Source organism: Salmo salar, chromosome ssa04 (assembly GCF_905237065.1).
Source record: "Salmo salar chromosome ssa04, Ssal_v3.1, whole genome shotgun sequence".
NCBI lineage: Eukaryota > Metazoa > Chordata > Actinopteri > Salmoniformes > Salmonidae > Salmo > Salmo salar.
Window position 1 is genome coordinate 23041886 of NC_059445.1, and position 17663 is coordinate 23059548.

Below are 17663 nucleotides of genomic sequence, written 5' to 3' on the forward strand. Positions count from 1 at the left end.
GATCTAATGCTAAATCTTCTGGTGATCAGTGATAACTAAAATGTATGTTTAGAGGACCAACTTTGCCTCTCTACTATATGTAGCCACATGCAGGCTGCTTTTTGACAGTCTTGACCATATTGACAGAGTTTTTTTCGTTTTTTTATTAAATGTGAAATTGTCAATTTCGAGTAGTCAGTGCTTTGCAGATATTGACATTGTCATATTATTCTCAGGAGAATTTGTTGAGAATTTGGTAAACACATTGATGGCCTAATCTTGAATCTAACATCTCACTTAACATTAGTGTGAGTCAATGACACAAATTCCTATATTTTATGACATTTACCAAATTGCGTTTTTAATTTAACTTGGCAAGTCAGTAGAGAACAAATTCTTACTTACAATGACGGCCTACAACGGCCAAACCAGACGACGCTGGGCCAACTGTGTGCTGCCCTATGGGACTCCCAGTAACAGCCGGTTGTGATACAGCCTCAAGTACTAAGATGCAGTGCATTAGACCGCTACGCCACTCAAATAAAATAAAATGTTATTTGTCACATGCGCCGAATACGACAGGTGTAGACCTTACAGTGAAATGCTTACTTAAGAGCCCCTAACCAACAATGCAGTTTAAAAAAATACAGATAAGAATACGAGATAAAAGTAACAAGTAATTAAATAGTAGCAGTGAAATAACAATAGTGAGACTACATACAGGGGGGTACCGATACAGAGTCAATGTGTGGGGGCACCGGTTATTTGAGGTACTATGTACATGTAGGTAGTTATTAAAGTGACTATGCATAGATGACAAAAGAGAGTAGCAGTGGTGTAAAGAGGGGGTGGGGGGGCACTGCTAATAGTCTGGGTAGCCATTTGACTAGATGTTCAGAAGTCTTATGGCTTGGGGGTAGAAGCTGTTTAGAAGCCTCTTGGACCTAGACTTGGCACTCTGGTACCGCTTGCCGTGCAGTAGCAGAGAGAACAGTCTATGACTAGGGTGACTGGAGTCTTTGACAATTTTTACGGCCTTCCTCTGACACCGCCTGGACTAGAGGTCCTGGATGGCAGGAAGCTTGGCCCCAGTGATGTGTTGGGCCGTTTGCATTACCCTCTGTAGTGCCTTGCGGTCGAAGGCCGAGCGGTTGCCATACCAGGCAGTGATGCAACCAGTCAGGATGCTCTCGATGGTGCAGCTGTAGAACCATTTGAGGATCTGGGGGCCGATGCCAAATCTTTTCAGTCTCCTGAGGGGGAATAGGTGTTGTCGTGCCCTCTTCATGATTGGCTTGGTGTGCTTGGACCATGTTAGTTTGCTGGTGGTGTGCACACCAAGGAACTTGAAGCTCTCAACCTGCTCCACCACAGCCCCGTCGATGACAATGGGGGAGTGCTCGGTCCTCTTTTTCCTGTAGTCCACAATCATCTCCTTTGTCTTGATCACGTTGAGGGAGAGGTTGTTGTCCTGGCACCAAACGGCTAGGTCTCTGACCTCCTCCCTATAGGCTGTCTCGTTGTTGTCGGTGATCAGGCCTACCACTGTTGTGTCATTGGCAAATTTAATGATGGTTTTAGAGTCATGCCTGGCCGTGCAGTCATGAGTGAACAGGGAGTACAGGACGGGACTGAGCACGCACCCCTGAGCGGCCCCTGTGTTGAGGATCAGCGTGGCGGATGTGTTGTTACCTACCCTTACCACCTAGGGGTGGCCCGACAGGAAGTCCAGGATCCAGTTGCAGAGGGAGGTGTGCAGTCCCAGAGTCCTTAGCTTATTGATGAGCTTTGAGGGCACTATGGTGTTGAACGCTGAGCTGTAGTCAATGAATAGTATTCTCACATACAGATGAAGTCAGAAGTTTACATACACCTTAGCCAAATACATTTAAACTCAGTTTTTCACAATTCCTGACATTTAATCCAAGTACAAATTCCCTGTCTTAGGTCAGTCAGGATCACCACTTTATTTTAAGAATGTGAAATGTCAGAATAATAGTAGAGAATGATTTATTTCAGATGTATTTCTTTCATCACATTCCCAGTGGGTCAGAAGTTAAAATACACTCAATTATTTGGTAGCATTGCCTTAAATTGTTTAACTTGGGTCAAACGTTTTGGGTAGCCTTCCACAAGCTTCCCACAATAAGTTGGGTGAATTTTGGCCCATTCCTCCTGACAGAGCTGATGTAACTGAGTCAGGTTTGTAGGCCTCCTTGCTCGCACACAATTTTTCAGTTCTGGCCACAAATTTTCTATGGGATTGAGGTCAAGGCTTTGTGATGCCCACTCCAATAAATTGACTTTGTTGTCCTTAAGCCATTTTGCCACAACTTTGGAAGTATGCTTGGGGACATTGTCCATTTGGAAGAACCATTTGCGACCAAGCTTTAACTTCCTTACTGATGTCTTGAGATGTTGCTTCAATATATCCACATAATTTTCCTACCTCATGATGCCATCTATTTTGTGAGGTGCACCAGTCCCTCCTGCAGCAAAGCACCCCCACAACATGATGCTGCCACCCCTGTGCTTCACTTTTCAGATGGTGTTCTTCGTCTTGCAAGCCTCCCCCTTTTTCCTCCAAACATAACGATGGTCATTATGGCCAAACAGTTCTATTTTTGTTTCATCAGACCAAAGGACATTTCTCCGAAAAGTATGATTTTTGCCCCCATGTGCAGTTGCAAACCATAGTCAGGCTTTATTTTGCGGTTTTACTGTGGATATAGATACTTTTGTACCTGTTTCCTCCAGCATCTTCACAAGGTCCTTTGCTGTTGTTCTGGGATTGATTTGCACTTTTTGCACCAAAGTACGTTCATCTCTAGGACACAACGCATCTCCTTCCTGAGCGGTATGACAGCTGCTTGGTCCCATGGTGTTTATACTTGTGTGCTATTGTTTGTACAGATGAACGTGGTACCTTCAGGCATTTGGTTCATCCTTGGGAGCAATTTCCAGACTTGTGGAGGTCTACAATTTTTTTCTGAGGTCTTGGCTGATTTCTTTTGATGTTCCTATGACGTCAAGCAAAGAGGCACTGAGTTTGAAGGTAGGCCTTGAAATACATCCACAGGTACACTTCCAATTGACTCAAATGATGTCAATTAGCCTATCAGAAGCTTCTAAAGCCATGACATAATTTTCTGGAATTTTCCAAGCTGTTTAAAGGCACAGTCAACTTAGTCTATGTAAACTTCTGACCCACTAGAATTGTGATACAGTGAATTATAAGTGAAATAATCTGTCTGTAAACAATTGTTGGAAAATGACTTGTGTCATGCACAAAGTAGATGTCCTAACTGACTTGCAAAAGCTATAGTTTGTTAACAAGAAATGTGTGGAGTGGTTGAAAAACGAGTTTCAATGACTCCAATCTAAGTGTATGTAAACTTCCGACTTCAACTGTAGGTGTTCCTTTTTTCCAGGTGGGAAAGGGCAGTGTGGATTGCAATGGAGAATGCATCATCTGTAGATCTGTTGGGGCGGTATGCAAATTGGAGTGGGTCTAGGGTTTCTGGGATGATGGTGTTGATGTGAGCCATGACCAGCCTTTCAATGCACTTCATGGCTACAGACATGAGTGCTACGGGTCATTAGTCGTTTAGACAGGTTACCTTAGTGTTCTTGGGCCCAGGGACTACGGTGGTCTGCTTAAAACATGTTGGTATTACAGACTCGGACAGGAAGAGGTTGAAAATGTCAGTGAAGACAATTGCCAGTTGGTCAGCGCATGCTCACAGTACACGTCCTGGTAATCCATCTGGCCCTGCGGCCTTGTGAATGTTGACCTGTTTAAAGGTCTTACTCACATCGACTGCAGAGAGTGTGATTACAGTCTTCCAGAACAGCTGGTGCTCTCATGCATGTTTCAGTGTTATTTGCCTCGAAGCGAGCATAGAAGTAGTTTAGCTCGTATGGTAGGCTCGTGTCACTGGGCAGCTCTCGGCTGTGCTTACCCTTGTAGTCTGTAGTGGTTTGCAAGCCCTGCCACATCCAATGAGCGTCAGAGCCAGTGTAGTAGGATTCGATATTAGTCCTGTATTGACGCTTTGCCTGTTTGATGGTTCGTCGGAGGGCATAGTGGGATATCTTATAAGCTTCCGGTTTAGAGTGAAAGCGGCAGCTCTACCCTTTAGCTCAGTGCGGATGCTGCCTGTAATCCATGGCTTCTGGTTGAGGTATGTACTGTACGTACGGTCACTGTGGGGACGACGTCATTGATGCACTTATTGATGAAGCCACTGACTGATGTGGTGTACTCCTCAATGCCATCGGAGGAATCCCAGAACATATTCCAGTCTGTGCTAGCAAAACAGTCCTGTAGCTTAGCATCTGCTTTATCTGGCCCCTTTTTTATTGATCTAGTCACTGGTGCTTCCTGCTTTAACCTCTATGGGCTAGGTGGGACGCTGCCAGTGTAATCCCGTGGCGCGATATTCAAATACCTCAAAAATGCAAAAACTTCAATTTTTCAAACATATGACTATTTTACACCATTTTAAAGACAAGACTCTCGTTAATCTAACCTCACTGTCCGATTTCAAAAAGGCTTTACAACGAAAGCGAAACATTAGATTATGTCAGCAGAGTACCCAGCCAGAAATAATCAGACCCATTTTTCAAGCTAGCATATAATGTCACATAAACCCAAACCACAGCTAAATGCAGCACTAACCTTTGATGATCTTCATCAGATGACAACCCTAGGACATTATGTTATACAATACATGCATGTTTTGTTCAATCAAGTTCATATTTATATCAAAAACCAGCTTTTTACATTAGCATGTGACTAGCATGTGACTAGCATTCCCACCGAACACTGCCGGTGAATTTACTAAATTACTCACGATAAACGTTCACAAAAAACATAACAATTATTTTAAGAATTATAGATACAGAACTCCTCTATGCACTCGATATGTAAAATAGCTTTTCGGTGAAAGCACATTTTGCAATATTCTCAGTAGATAGCCCGGCATCACAGGGCTAGCTATTTAGACACCCAGCAAGTTTAGCACTCAGCAAAGTCACATTTACTATAAGAAAAATGTTATTACCTTTGCTGTTCTTCGTCAGAATGCACTCCCAGGACTTCTACTTCAATAACAAATGTTGGTTTGGTCCCACATAATCCATTGTTATATCCAAATAGCGGCGTTTTGTTCGTGCGTTCAAGACACTATCGGAAAGGGTAAATAAGGGTGACGAGCATGGCGCATTTCGTGACAAAAAAAATCTAAATATTCCATTACCGTACTTCGAAGCATGTCAACCGCTGTTTAAAATCAATTTTTATGCCATTTTTCTTGTAAAAAAGCGATAATATTCCAACCGGGAATCTGCGTTTAGGTAAAAAGAGGAAATAAAATAAAGCACGGGGTCGACTCGTGCACGCGCCTAAGCCCATTGTCCTCTGATCGGCCACTTGCCAAACGCGATAATGTGTTTCAGCCAGAGGCTGCCTCGATATCATTCAGCTTTTTCCCGGGCTCTGAGAGCCTATGGGAGCCGTAGGAAGTGTCACGTTACAGCAAAGATCCTCAGTCTTCAATAAAAAGAGCCAAGATGAACAACAACTTGTCAGACAGGCCACTTCCTGCATGGAATCTTCTCAGGTTTTGGCCTGCCATATGAGTTCTGTTATACTCACAGACACCATTCAAACAGTTTTAGAAACTTTAGGGTGTTTTCTATCCAAAGCCAATAATTATATGCATATTCTAGTTACTGGGCAGGAGTAGTAACCAGATTAAATCGGGTACGTTTTTTATCCGGCCGTGTCAATACTGCCCCCTAGCCCTAACAGGTTAACTTCTTATGGGCAGGTGGGACGGTAGCGTCGACAACATCCAGTGAAATTGCAGAGGGCGAAATTCAAAATACAGAAATACTCATAATAAACATTCATAAAACATACAAGTGTTATACATCGGCTTAAAGATGAACTTCTTGTTAACCCAGCCGCTGTGTCAGATTTCAAATAAGCTTTATGGCGAAAGCATACCATGCGATTATCTGAGGACAGCGCCCCGCTTACAAAAGCATACAAACATTTTCCAGCCAAGTAGATTAGTCATGAAAGTCAGAAATAGCAATAAAATTCATCACTTACCTTTGATCTTCATATGGTTGCACTCACAAGACTCCCTGTTACACAATAAATGTTCGTTTTGTTCGATAATGTCCCTCTTTATATCCCAAAAAACTCTGTTTTGTTGGCACGTTTTGCTCAGTAATCCACTGGCTCAAAGGGGGTCACAACAGGCAGACGAATAGATCCAAATAGTACCGGTAAAGTTTGTCGAAACATGTCAAACGATGTTTTTTATTAATCCTCAGGTTGTCTATTGTCTTTATAATTGATAATATTTCAACAGGACAATAGCGTATTCAATACAAAGGAAAAAGAACGGAGGGTGCACTCCCGGTCGCACGTGCAAAAAGCTCTGGTTCATTCGACCGACCACTCAGAAAATGTAGTCATTCTTAGTCATTTTTCAGAATAAAAGCCTGAAACAATGTCTAAAGACTGTTGACATCTAGTGGAAGCCATAGGAACTGCAATCTAGGTCCCATCCATTTATATGGTGGATAGGCTTTCAATGGAAAAACACTCAATTCAAAAGAATGTCACTTCCTGGATGGATTTTCCTCAGGTTTTTGCCAGCCATATCAGTTCTGTTATACTCACAGATATTACTTTAACAGTTTTGGAAACTTTAGAGTGTTTTCTATCCAATACTACCATGTATATGCATATCCTAGCTTCTGGGCCTGAGTAACAGGCAGTTTACATTGGGCACCTCATACATCCAAAATTCAAAATACTGCCCCCTACCCAAAGTCCCCGGCTACTAGGAGCACTGCCTCTGGGTGAGCGTTTTCTTGTTTGCTCATGGCAGAATACAGCTTATTCAATGCTGTCTTTGTGCCAGCCTCTGGCTGTGGTAGTATGTAAACAGCTACAAGAATACAGATGAAAACTCTCTCGGTAGGTAGTGTGGTCTACAGCTTATCATGAGGAACTCTACCTCAGGTGAGCAATAGCTCGAGATTTCTTTAGATATCGTGCACCAGCTGTTGTTTACAAAAATACATAGACCGCAGCCCTTTGTCTTACCAGATGCCGCTGTTCTATCCTGCCGGTACATCGTATAACCAGCCAGCTGTATGTCGATGTTGTCATCGTTCAGCCACGACTCCATTAAGCACAAGATGTTACAGTTTTTAATATCCCGTTGGTAGTTTAATCTTCCAAGTAACTCATCGATTTTATTTTCCAAAGATTGCACGTTTGCTAGCAGAATGGAAGGAAGTGTGAGTTTATTCGATCGTATGCAAATTCTCAGAAGGCAGCCAGACCTTCGGCCCCTCTTTCTCCGCCTCTTCTTGACGTAGATCACGGGGATCGGTGCCTGTTCCTGAGGAATCAGCATATCCTTCCGCCGTCGGGAGAGTCGTGAAAGGAAAAAGAGGATTCTGCTAGTCCGTGGTGAGTAATCGAAGTCCTGATGTCTAGAAGTTATTTTCGGCCGTAAGAGACGGTAGCGGCAAAATCATGTACAAAATAAGTTAAATAAGTTACAAACAACGCAAATAAGCAAACAAAAAAACACAATCGGCTGGGGGCACGTAATACGTCTGCCATCTTCTCCGGCACCATCTTATTCCCTACTCCCTACTCCGGAGCACAAATGGAGACATGGATAGAATTTATTCAGTTATGGAAAATTCATCAGGATTGTCCAAGTATCTTAGTAGTAGTGACAGATTGCTGGGTTCCCTGGTTAATATGCTAATTATCATGTTAATGCAATCTGGAGAGAAAGGCAAGGTTAACAGAATACAACACCATGATAATGACTATTTCCAGGAAAAGCCAAATGCAAACGCTTTCCATGAGCACAGTTTCACCTGTCATCTGTCAACACATAAACACTCTTTAAAACAAGAACAAATGTCTGCCTATGTGCACTGGAGGGAGAGAAAATGGACGGTTTATAGGTTTAATTAGAAGTCGACTTAGGAGAACACCGTATGTTCCTAGGTTGCATCCCAAATTGTACCCTATTCCTAATGGGGTTCTGGTCAAAAGTAGTGCACTATAGGGAATAGGGTTCTACTTGAGGTGGGTGATATGTCATTAAAGAGAGCACTCTTACTACGAAAATGTCTCTGTCAACCATTTGGTTAATATTAGACCATACAGAGTACTGAGGATGTCCTAATATGGACACCGTATAGAAAGCGTTGGTTTCACACTTTGAAATATTGTCGTATAGAAAATGCATTAGGTTGTTATAACGATTACAGGTCTCTAGGTTTATTGAACTGACAGACGACTGGCTGTGTGGTGTTGTTGTTTCCAGCCCCATTCCGCGCCATGATTCCTCCATCTTGCTGCTCCTCACGCCTGTACTATATTCGATAAAGCTATAATTTCCCCTTAACAGAGTGGATATTACAGAGTATTCCAGCAACAACCACCAGTTCAAATTGGACCAACTTAGAAAGGCTGCTCCTAATAGCACAGGGTGAATGGATTCTGTACACAAATAGAAGCTAGCAGCAGGCTTGAAATTGATAAATCAGTTTGACAAGAACGAATCAGGCCGGTGACCTTGGGGAGCAAAATCTAGAAAGGAGAAATCGACAAAACAGAGTAATTTTACTCATTTTGTCTGTTTTTATTGGGCGGATCTGGTACATTGATGTCTCAGGGGTGATATGTGTTTTTCTTTGCATATGAAAATGTACTATATTAAATATATGGAACATATCTATCAAACATTCCTCTTAGGGCTAGCTTTGTTGGCTTTTGGTAATGGTCTTTATGGATATAGCTGCTGTAAGCCTGTTTGATTTATATATTTTTTGTATCAACATTCTTACTGATTTGTTTTTACACAAATAAGAACACGCAGAATACCGGTTTGATTAGTTTTGAGGGAATATATTAAGAAGAGGACAGAGTGTGGAAATCATATCAGACAACATAGTGTAGCACCTGGGCTCATGAATCACCCTGCAAGAGAAGTCTAATAAAATGAGATGCTTGGTCCTGTATCGTATTATTGGACACAGCAGAACTTTGGACACTGGCAATAACCAAAATATATTTGCAATCTGAATCCTGCAGCATTGGTATTAACTAGGATTCACTGTGTTTAAATGTCCCTTCTGTCTCTTGCAAATACCCTATTATTCCAAACATTACTCATATAACATGGTCTCAGCTACAAGAAAATGTGTGCCCTTTGCATTGCATTAGTACCACTAGCAGCACATCAAATAGCCGTTGTGCCTACTGCCTTGGCACTGCAAAGATGCTGCATTGGACTTAACTTTTATAATGCACTTAAAAAAAAAAAAATGTTTTTGAAAGTCACTGTTGAAGGTCTGACCTTCTGACCTTCCCCATATGGTCAGGAAACATTTAGAGAATGCGAGTATAAAATGTTGGGCATTTAAATATATGATGCCACGCACTTCCTCATCAAGGGCAGCTGTGACATCCCACCACACTGTGCTATCATACTGATTGAATTACAGTAGCCGTCCGCCTCCCAGTGATGACTTCGTGTTATCTAACGCAGGACAAGCTGATGGCTGATGGGAAAGAAGGTCCTTGGTGAAATCGCAGAGCGCTCGGTCCAATGACACCTCTGTCATGCATGGCCATTTTTATACAATTTTCACACAACAGTGCCAAGCTGAGCTATACTGGGCTGGCATGGTAACAAATCCTGGAAAGGACAATGTGGAAATAAATATCTGAGCTAGCACAGTACGGTTTGGGTTAGCCATATAGTGTAAAACAGGCATGAGAAGGTAAAACAATGCCATTCCTCTGACAGAAATGTATCAATGCGATAATGCTAGTTACCCATACTTAATTTAAGCCGAGGTAGGACACACATGTATTCCATTGTTCGTGGTTGATATTATAATTTTTTTTTACTTGTTTTGTTGATTACATTCCCAGAATTCATAAGTGCCTGATGAGGATTATGGTTGAGCATAATTGGACAGCCCACTCAAGCTCTTGAACCTGATAGGTTGGTTCTCCAGTGCCAAGTTCCATCATAAACACAACACTCAGATGTGTCCATCATTAGAAGTTTAATCAAAGAGGAGTTATGCCTATATATTTCCTCATGCATTTTCATATTTTCCAATAGACACAAAACGCAATTAAAACATCAAGTTGGACAATAAACACAGTTTCTCAACTAAATCATCTCTGAGTTGTAAAAGTCTCTGAGTTTCTATTCCTGCCGTTGTATTTTTCACTGAAGAACACACATTTTTCTCTGAGTTTCTGGACTTGGATTTGGTTCCACTCTGTATTCTCTTCACAAATGTGGAGATGGTGTTTACTGTGCTTTATAAGTATTTCTCATGATGCGTGTTGAGAGAATTCAGAGATAAGGTTTTAGTTAATATTTTCTCCTGGAAAGAAAGAAAGTGTTTAACCAGAGAGAATGGAGACAGAAAGCCACTACAAATGCAGAATACTTTATTACACTGTTATTAATGAGTTAATTACCCAACCTGATGACTGTCATTAATCTGCTGTCGTCTAGGTGATTTAGAGTAAGCATGGACACAGCTGTGGTAAGGCATCACTGTCTCCTTATTTTTGGAGGGAATGTCACTTCATATAAACAGGAAGTAGAAGAAGTAGAAGAACTCTGAGGATAGAATCCAACACATCAGCAGATGTGAATGAATGAACCAGTACACCAGGTCAGAAAGGGTATACAGAAACAGCCAACAAAATCATATTAAATACCACATTTTGGCTTCCAATTAAAAAATAAGTGACGTGTTTCACCTGTCTCCACCCCTCTCCAGGTGTCACCCATCTTCCCCATTATCCCATGTGTATTTTACCTGTGTTCTCTGTTTGTCTGTTGCCAGTTTGTTTTGTTTCAAGCCTACCAGAGTTTTTCTCTCTGTTCTCTCTGTTCCTGTCTCTCGTTTGTTCAAATTTTCCCGGTTTTGAACTTTTCTGCCTGCCCTGACCCTGCATGCCGTCCTGTACCTTAGCCCCACCTATCTGGATTACTGACCCCTGCCTGCCCTTGACCTTTCTTTTGCCTGCCCCTGTTGGATTAATAAAATGTTGTTAATTCGACATTGTCTGCATCTTGTTCTTACCTTGAAACCTGATACGTTGGGAGGTTGAGGATGCTGGCTTGGCAATGACCGTCTGGTAGCAGATGGTTCAGAAACACCTCCTCTCTATTTGGTCTGGACCTCGTCAGGACTGATGACTGTTATGACTGTTGACTTGTCAGGTTCCTAAAATTTCTCAGCAGCTGCTGTCTGCTCTGGAGAGGGAGGATTTGTCAAGGGTAATTAGATCAGTGGCAGTATTAGCAGGCACTGGCATTAGCATTGCCCCTCATCAAGACTTCCTCTGATCCAAATATTTTCCACCCAGCGGATCTCCAGATTCTCTAACACTTATGCATCTCTCTACCTTTCGGCCTGAGGGGTTTCCTCTTCCCTAGAGAGACTCAATCCAGTTGGGAGAGTGGACGGTTTTATAAGTGAGTATAGCCACGTGAAGACCGGGAGGGAGGCTTCTTCTCCACAGCCCAGATCATGTGCAGTCTGTCAACATGGATCAAGGTAACAACGCTGGTTACTTCTATTTCAGATATTCAGGCTCCTTTTTCATTTTTCATTTCAGAAAGTGGATTGAATTGAATTCATGGACTGAAAATTGCCCATCGATTTTCTTTGAATTGACTCCCTGAGTTGAAAACTGAATTGACCCCTACCCTGAACCTTATATATTAAATTGTGGAAAAATATATACAGTACCCACAGTACCTTCTACTAATCCCTTCAAGGTACATTTTAATTGGGGACTGCCTAGCACAATGCATTGACCCTACCTTCCCAAAGTGTCTCATGTCCCGAAAAACTGTTTGCAAAATCCAGCATTAACAAACAGAATCAGAATGTTCCTAAAGAGTGTTTCCAGCCCTGGTCTAATTAGTGATGTGCTGAGCGGCGTATTAAAAGTTAATTGAGTTGATGTCTCTCTGTATGAGGAACTTTGATCTGCTCTGACTCCTGGGGCTCTATTTTCGGCTGGCGTGAATGCAGCTCTAGTGTCAAACACATGTTAGTTTGCAATTTTGTCACATAAAAACTGGCACAATGGCATTTTCCAGCCCTAATGCCAGGTTAGGCAATTTACCTGTTTTGTATCAGCTATCGCTCAGATGGGCGGCATGGACATTTTTGAGGTGTGTCCTTAAAAAGATGATCCAAAGTGCTAATTTCAGGCAGCACTCATATGGATATTTAAGACCAAACAAAAGCTTGTTTTAGAGGTACTGTAAGACAGTTGGTTATGGTATGAATTTTGACACAGCCAATCCAGCTGTGATGCACACTGCCCATATGCGCATGGAACAAAAGTAGCCTAATGTGCTTTTGGTGCCTGTATACTTTGTATTTAGAAACATAAAAAACTTTTTTTTTCCCATTTCGTTGTATTTGATTAAAAACCAAGCATAGCCTCCCCTCTCAATTAAAGCTTTTTTTTGTCTGCCCAATGCAATCGCGAAGTAGTCAAGACTGTCGATAAGGGTTTGGCTCCTGAGACCGCTTGGAAATAAATCTTAATCACCAAAGCTTTATTAAAATATCAAGTTTGAGAGGAGTAAAACAGTGAGCTGACATTCCCTTTTTATCTATGCATCGTAGGCAGGCCGACATTATTTTAGCCTTGCAGGTCCAGTTTTGGACTTCCTTGATGTAGGCTATGTGTTCATGCCTATCATGAAACGAGAGATACCGTTTAACCTCTCTAACCTGTAAAAATTGCTTGTTTTCCGTTTTATATTTTCAAAACCCTATCCCTCCCTTAGGCTTATTATAAGGAAGGCTGGTTCAACAGCCTTATCTTGGTGATTTTATGATATCATTCATTGTATTTTGCATTTATTTAATGTTGTTGTTTAAAAAAAAAATGATTGCTTGTTTTTCGTTTAATTTTAATTTTAATTTTATTTGGGAGCAGTATAACGATGAGTGGACATTCTCCCTTTCTATTTCTATTGGATCTTTGTCCAGCTACTGTGAAAAGTTTGTATGTGCATAAAACCCTACATAGTCTGCGTTGTTTTAATATATACCATCGGCCACGGAGAGAAATGATGGTGCATGTAATTGTGTGACAGCCTATTTTAAACAAGATGTTACATTTTTTTCATAATTTGATAAAAATTATTAGTTCTATTTTTAGGCCTTATTAATAGTTAATTTAATATTGTTTATTGGCAATGTTTGGCATGTCCATGCTCAGCCATAATGCAATTTACAGTAGACCTATCCCCTATAGCAGTGTGAATGCTATTGAAGCCATGCAATTACTTGGAACAATGTGGGTGGCAAATGGGTTCAAGTTAAGCTATTTAACAGGTCTACATTTTGTTATTTTGTCTTCCATTGATTAGATATCTCTCTGTACGTGCCCTTCAAGGACAAGTCAGTTAACATTACACATATCTGAGGCCAGTGACAATCAGATCCAACCCAGACCCGTGACATTATTTAGAATTCTGGATCCAGACTGACTCGGGTCCCGGATCAGGTCTCGGGTATTTGGGTACAAGTAAATCCATGAAGACCTTTAGTGTGGATACCTTCTGAAGGCATTGAATGTGTCACACCCTGATCTGTTTCACCTGTCTTATGCTTGTATCCACTCTCACTAGGTGTCTCCCATTTGTTCCTATTATCCCCTGTGTATTTACACCAGTGGTTTCTGTTTGTCTGTTGCCAGTTCGTCTTGTCTCGTCAAGCCTACCATCGTGGTTTTCCATATTACTGTTTTTCTAGTCCTCCCGGTTCTGACCTTGTCAGCATGCCCTGACCCTGAGCCTGCCTGCCATACCATTCTGCCTGCCCTGACCTCGAGCCTGCCTGCTGTCCTGTACCCATCTGACTCTGAACTGGTTTACGAACTTCTGCCTGTCCTCGACCTGCCTCTTGCCTGCCCCTTGTCTATTAATGAATATCAGAGACTCGAACCATCCACCTCCTGTGTCGGCATTTGGGTCTCGTCCTGTGTCGTTAGAGTATGAACTGGCCATGACTGACCCAGCAGACTCAGACCAGCTCCGCAACATTGTCTCCCTGTATGGAGCCACCATTGTAAGACATGAGGAGATACTCCAGAACCTTATGAAAGGACTCTATACTTTGGTGGAACGCCATGGCCAGGGTTTCAAAGCATTACTGGAGCAATTCCGTGGACTATCTATCAGGCAGCATACCTTGACGGATACCTCCCGGACACTCAGTAATTCCCCCTACCAGTGGCGATTTTGTCCAGTCTACCCCGGCTTCCCGAGAACTCCACTTACCACCTCCGGAGTGCCTGGAAACCCGTGTCCCTGTTCGACACCTTCCCTCATGGATTATCGGAAGAGATTAAAGACGAGCTCACAGCTCGGGAGTTACCCTTGCACCTAGACTCCCTCATAGCTTTAACCATGAGGATCAATGGGCCCTATGGGAACGCAGTAGGGAGAGGAGGTCTGTTCTTGGCCACACTCACTCTTCCATAGCTGCTTTCTCACCTCCGAAGAACCCCTTAATTCCCCGACGCCTACATTCCCGAGAGGATCCGACGTCACCCGAGCCCCCTAGGAATCATTGGGGACGGGCGACCCGTTTACTCCAGAGCCTATGCAACTGGACAGGGCTAGATTGACACCTAAGGAACGATTATGCAGGCTGAGCTCCCACAGTTGCCTGTATTGTGGCGCTACAGGGCATTACATATCCACCTGTCCTGTTCAATAGGTACGAGTATGCTGGGAGTCTTCTAGTGCCTATTACTCATACCCCTTTCCATGTTATCCTGCTATGGGGTGATCGGTCTAAATCTCTCCGGATGATCATTGACTCTGGGGCTGACAAGAGCTTTGTGGAAACTACTCTAGTTTCTGAGCTGGGTATCTCCACACATGCATCTCTAAAATCCTTAGTCCCACTGCTGTGTGTCTTCTGTTTCCCCGCAGCCTCCGTATACATTCCGCGTTTCATGTGTATAAGATTAAACCTTTGTCTCACAGCCCTTTGTCTCCTGTTTCCAGGCCCACCCTCCCCGTCTCATCGATGACCATCCAGCATACAAGGTGAGATGCCTCCTGAGTGTTCGACCTCAGGGCAGGGGTTTCCAGTACCTGGTTACTGGGAGGGTTATGGCCGGAGGAGAGGTGCTGGGTCCCTGCTAAGGACATCCTGGACCCGGTCAACCACCGGCATCCCGTTCAACAAGGTATGCCCCTAGGTAGGATGCCAGGTGGTGCACCTAGAGGGGGGATAATGTCACACCCTGATATGTTTCACCTATCTTGTGCTTGTCTCCACCCCCCACCAGCTATCTCCCATTTGTTCCCATTATCCCCTGTATATTTATACCTGTGGTTTCTGTTTGTCTGTTGCCAATTCGTCTTGTCTCGACAAGCCTACCAGCATAATTTTCCATACTCCTGTTTCTCTAGTCCTCCCAGTTCCGACCTTTTCTGCCTGCCCTGACGTCGAGCCTGCCTGCCGTCCTGTACCCAACTGACTCTGACCTGGTTTACAAACTTCTGCTTGTCCTCAACCTGCGTCTTGCCTGCCCCTTGTCTTTTAATAAACATCAGAGACTCAAACCATCTGCCTCCTGTGTCTGTATTTGGGTCTCGTCCTGTGTCGTTATAGTAGGTGTCATGTCATGGTAACCAATTACACAAATATAGTTTAATATATTTTTTGCTTTCCACCACTCACCAGGCAAACTAATGCTATTTGTTTCAAGAACTCCATTGTGCACAATAATATTTAGAACTGAATCAGTGCCCAGTAACTAGTTAAACAATATATCAGACTTCGAAGGCGAGCACAGCGCCCACCACTTCTGAGCATATTAGTCGCCAATGTCCAGTCTCTAGACAACAAGGTGGACAAAATTAGGACATGAGTTGTCTTCCAGAGAGACATCAGAGATTGTAAGAGACTCTGTTTCATGGAAACTTGGCTCACTCATGATATATTGTCAGAGTCGGTAATTATCTTCAATTATAGTCACAGTCGTGTATATCCCCCCCCAAGCAGATACCTCGACGCTCCTGAAAGAACTTCACTGGACTCTATGTAAACTGGAAACCATATCCTGAGGCTGCATTCATTGTAGCTTGGGATTTTAACTAAGTTAATTTGAGAACAAGGCTACCTAAATTCTTCCAGCACATTGACTGTAGTACCCACTCTAGCAAAACAGTGGACCACTGCTACTCTAACATCCGCGATGCATACAAGGCCCTCCCCCGCCCTCCCTTCGGGCAAATCTGACCACGACTCCATCTTGCTCGTATCGTCCTATAGGTAGAAACTCAAACAAGATGTATCCGTGACTAGAACCATTCAACGCTGGTCTGACCAATCGGAATCCACTCTTTAATATTGTTTTGATCATGTGGACTGGAAAATGTTCCGGGAAGCCTCAGCCAATAACATCAAATTTATACGCTGACTCTATGATTGAGTTTATTAAGAAGTGCATTGGAGATGTTGTACCCACTGTGACTATTAAAACCTACCTCAACCAGAAACCGTGGATAGACGACGGCATTCACGCAAAACTGAAAGTGCGAACCATTGCATTCAACCATGGAAAGAGGTCAGGGAACATGGCTGAATATAAACAGTGTAGTTATTCCCTCCACAAGGCAATCAAACAAACAAAATGTCGGTATAGGGACAAAATGGAGTCGCAATTCAATGGCCCAGACACGAGACGTATGTGGCAGGGTCTATAGGCAATTACGGACTATAAAAAGAGAACCACCCACGTCACGGACACCGACGTCTTGCTTCCAGACAAGCTAAACACCTTCTTTGCCTGCTTTGAGGATAATACAGTGCCACTGACCGCGACACGCTGCCAAGGACAGCGGGCCCCCCCTCTCCTTCTCCGTGGCCGACGTGAATAAGACATTTAAACATGTTAACCCTCGCAAGGCTGCTGGGCCAGACGGCATCCCTAGGCGCATCCTCAGGTCATATGCAGACCAGCTGGCTGGTGTGTTTACGGACATATTCAATTGCTCCCTATCCCAGTCTGCTGTCCCCACATGCTTTAAGATGGCCACCATTGTTCCTGTACCAAAGAAAGCAAAGTGAACTAAATGACTATCACCCTGTAGCACTCACTTCTGTCATCATGAAGTGCTTTGAGAGACTAGTCAAGGATCATATCACCTACACCTTACCTGCCACCCTAGACCCACTTCAGTTTGCTTACTGCCCCAACAGATTCACAGATGGTGCAATTGCCATCACACTATACACTGCCCTATCCCATCTGGACAAGAGGAATACCTATGTAAGAATGCTGTTCATTGACTACAGTTCAGCATTCAACACCATAGTACCCTCCAAGCTCATCATTAAGCTTAAGGCCCTGGGTCTCAACCCTTCTCTGTGCAATCGGGTCCTGGACTTTCTGATGGGCCGCCCCCAGGTGGTGAAGGTAGGAAACAACATCTCCACTTCGCTGATCGTCAACACTGGGGCCCAACAAGGGTGGCTGCTCAGCTCCCTCCTATACTCCCTGTTCACCCATGACTGCATGGCCATGCACGCCTCCAACTCAA

At 43.2% G+C, this 17663-nt stretch overlaps 1 long non-coding RNA gene across 1 annotated transcript; it reads left to right on the forward strand.

Annotated features, from left to right (window-relative positions):
* Window positions 1-11343: 11343 nt before the first annotated feature.
* On the forward strand, window positions 11344-15680 carry LOC106602635 (uncharacterized). The gene is made up of 3 exons (XR_001328257.1): window positions 11344-11628; window positions 15117-15301; window positions 15528-15680. It is a non-coding gene; the product is annotated as an uncharacterized lncRNA (long non-coding RNA).
* The last annotated feature ends 1983 nt before the right edge of the window (window positions 15681-17663 follow it).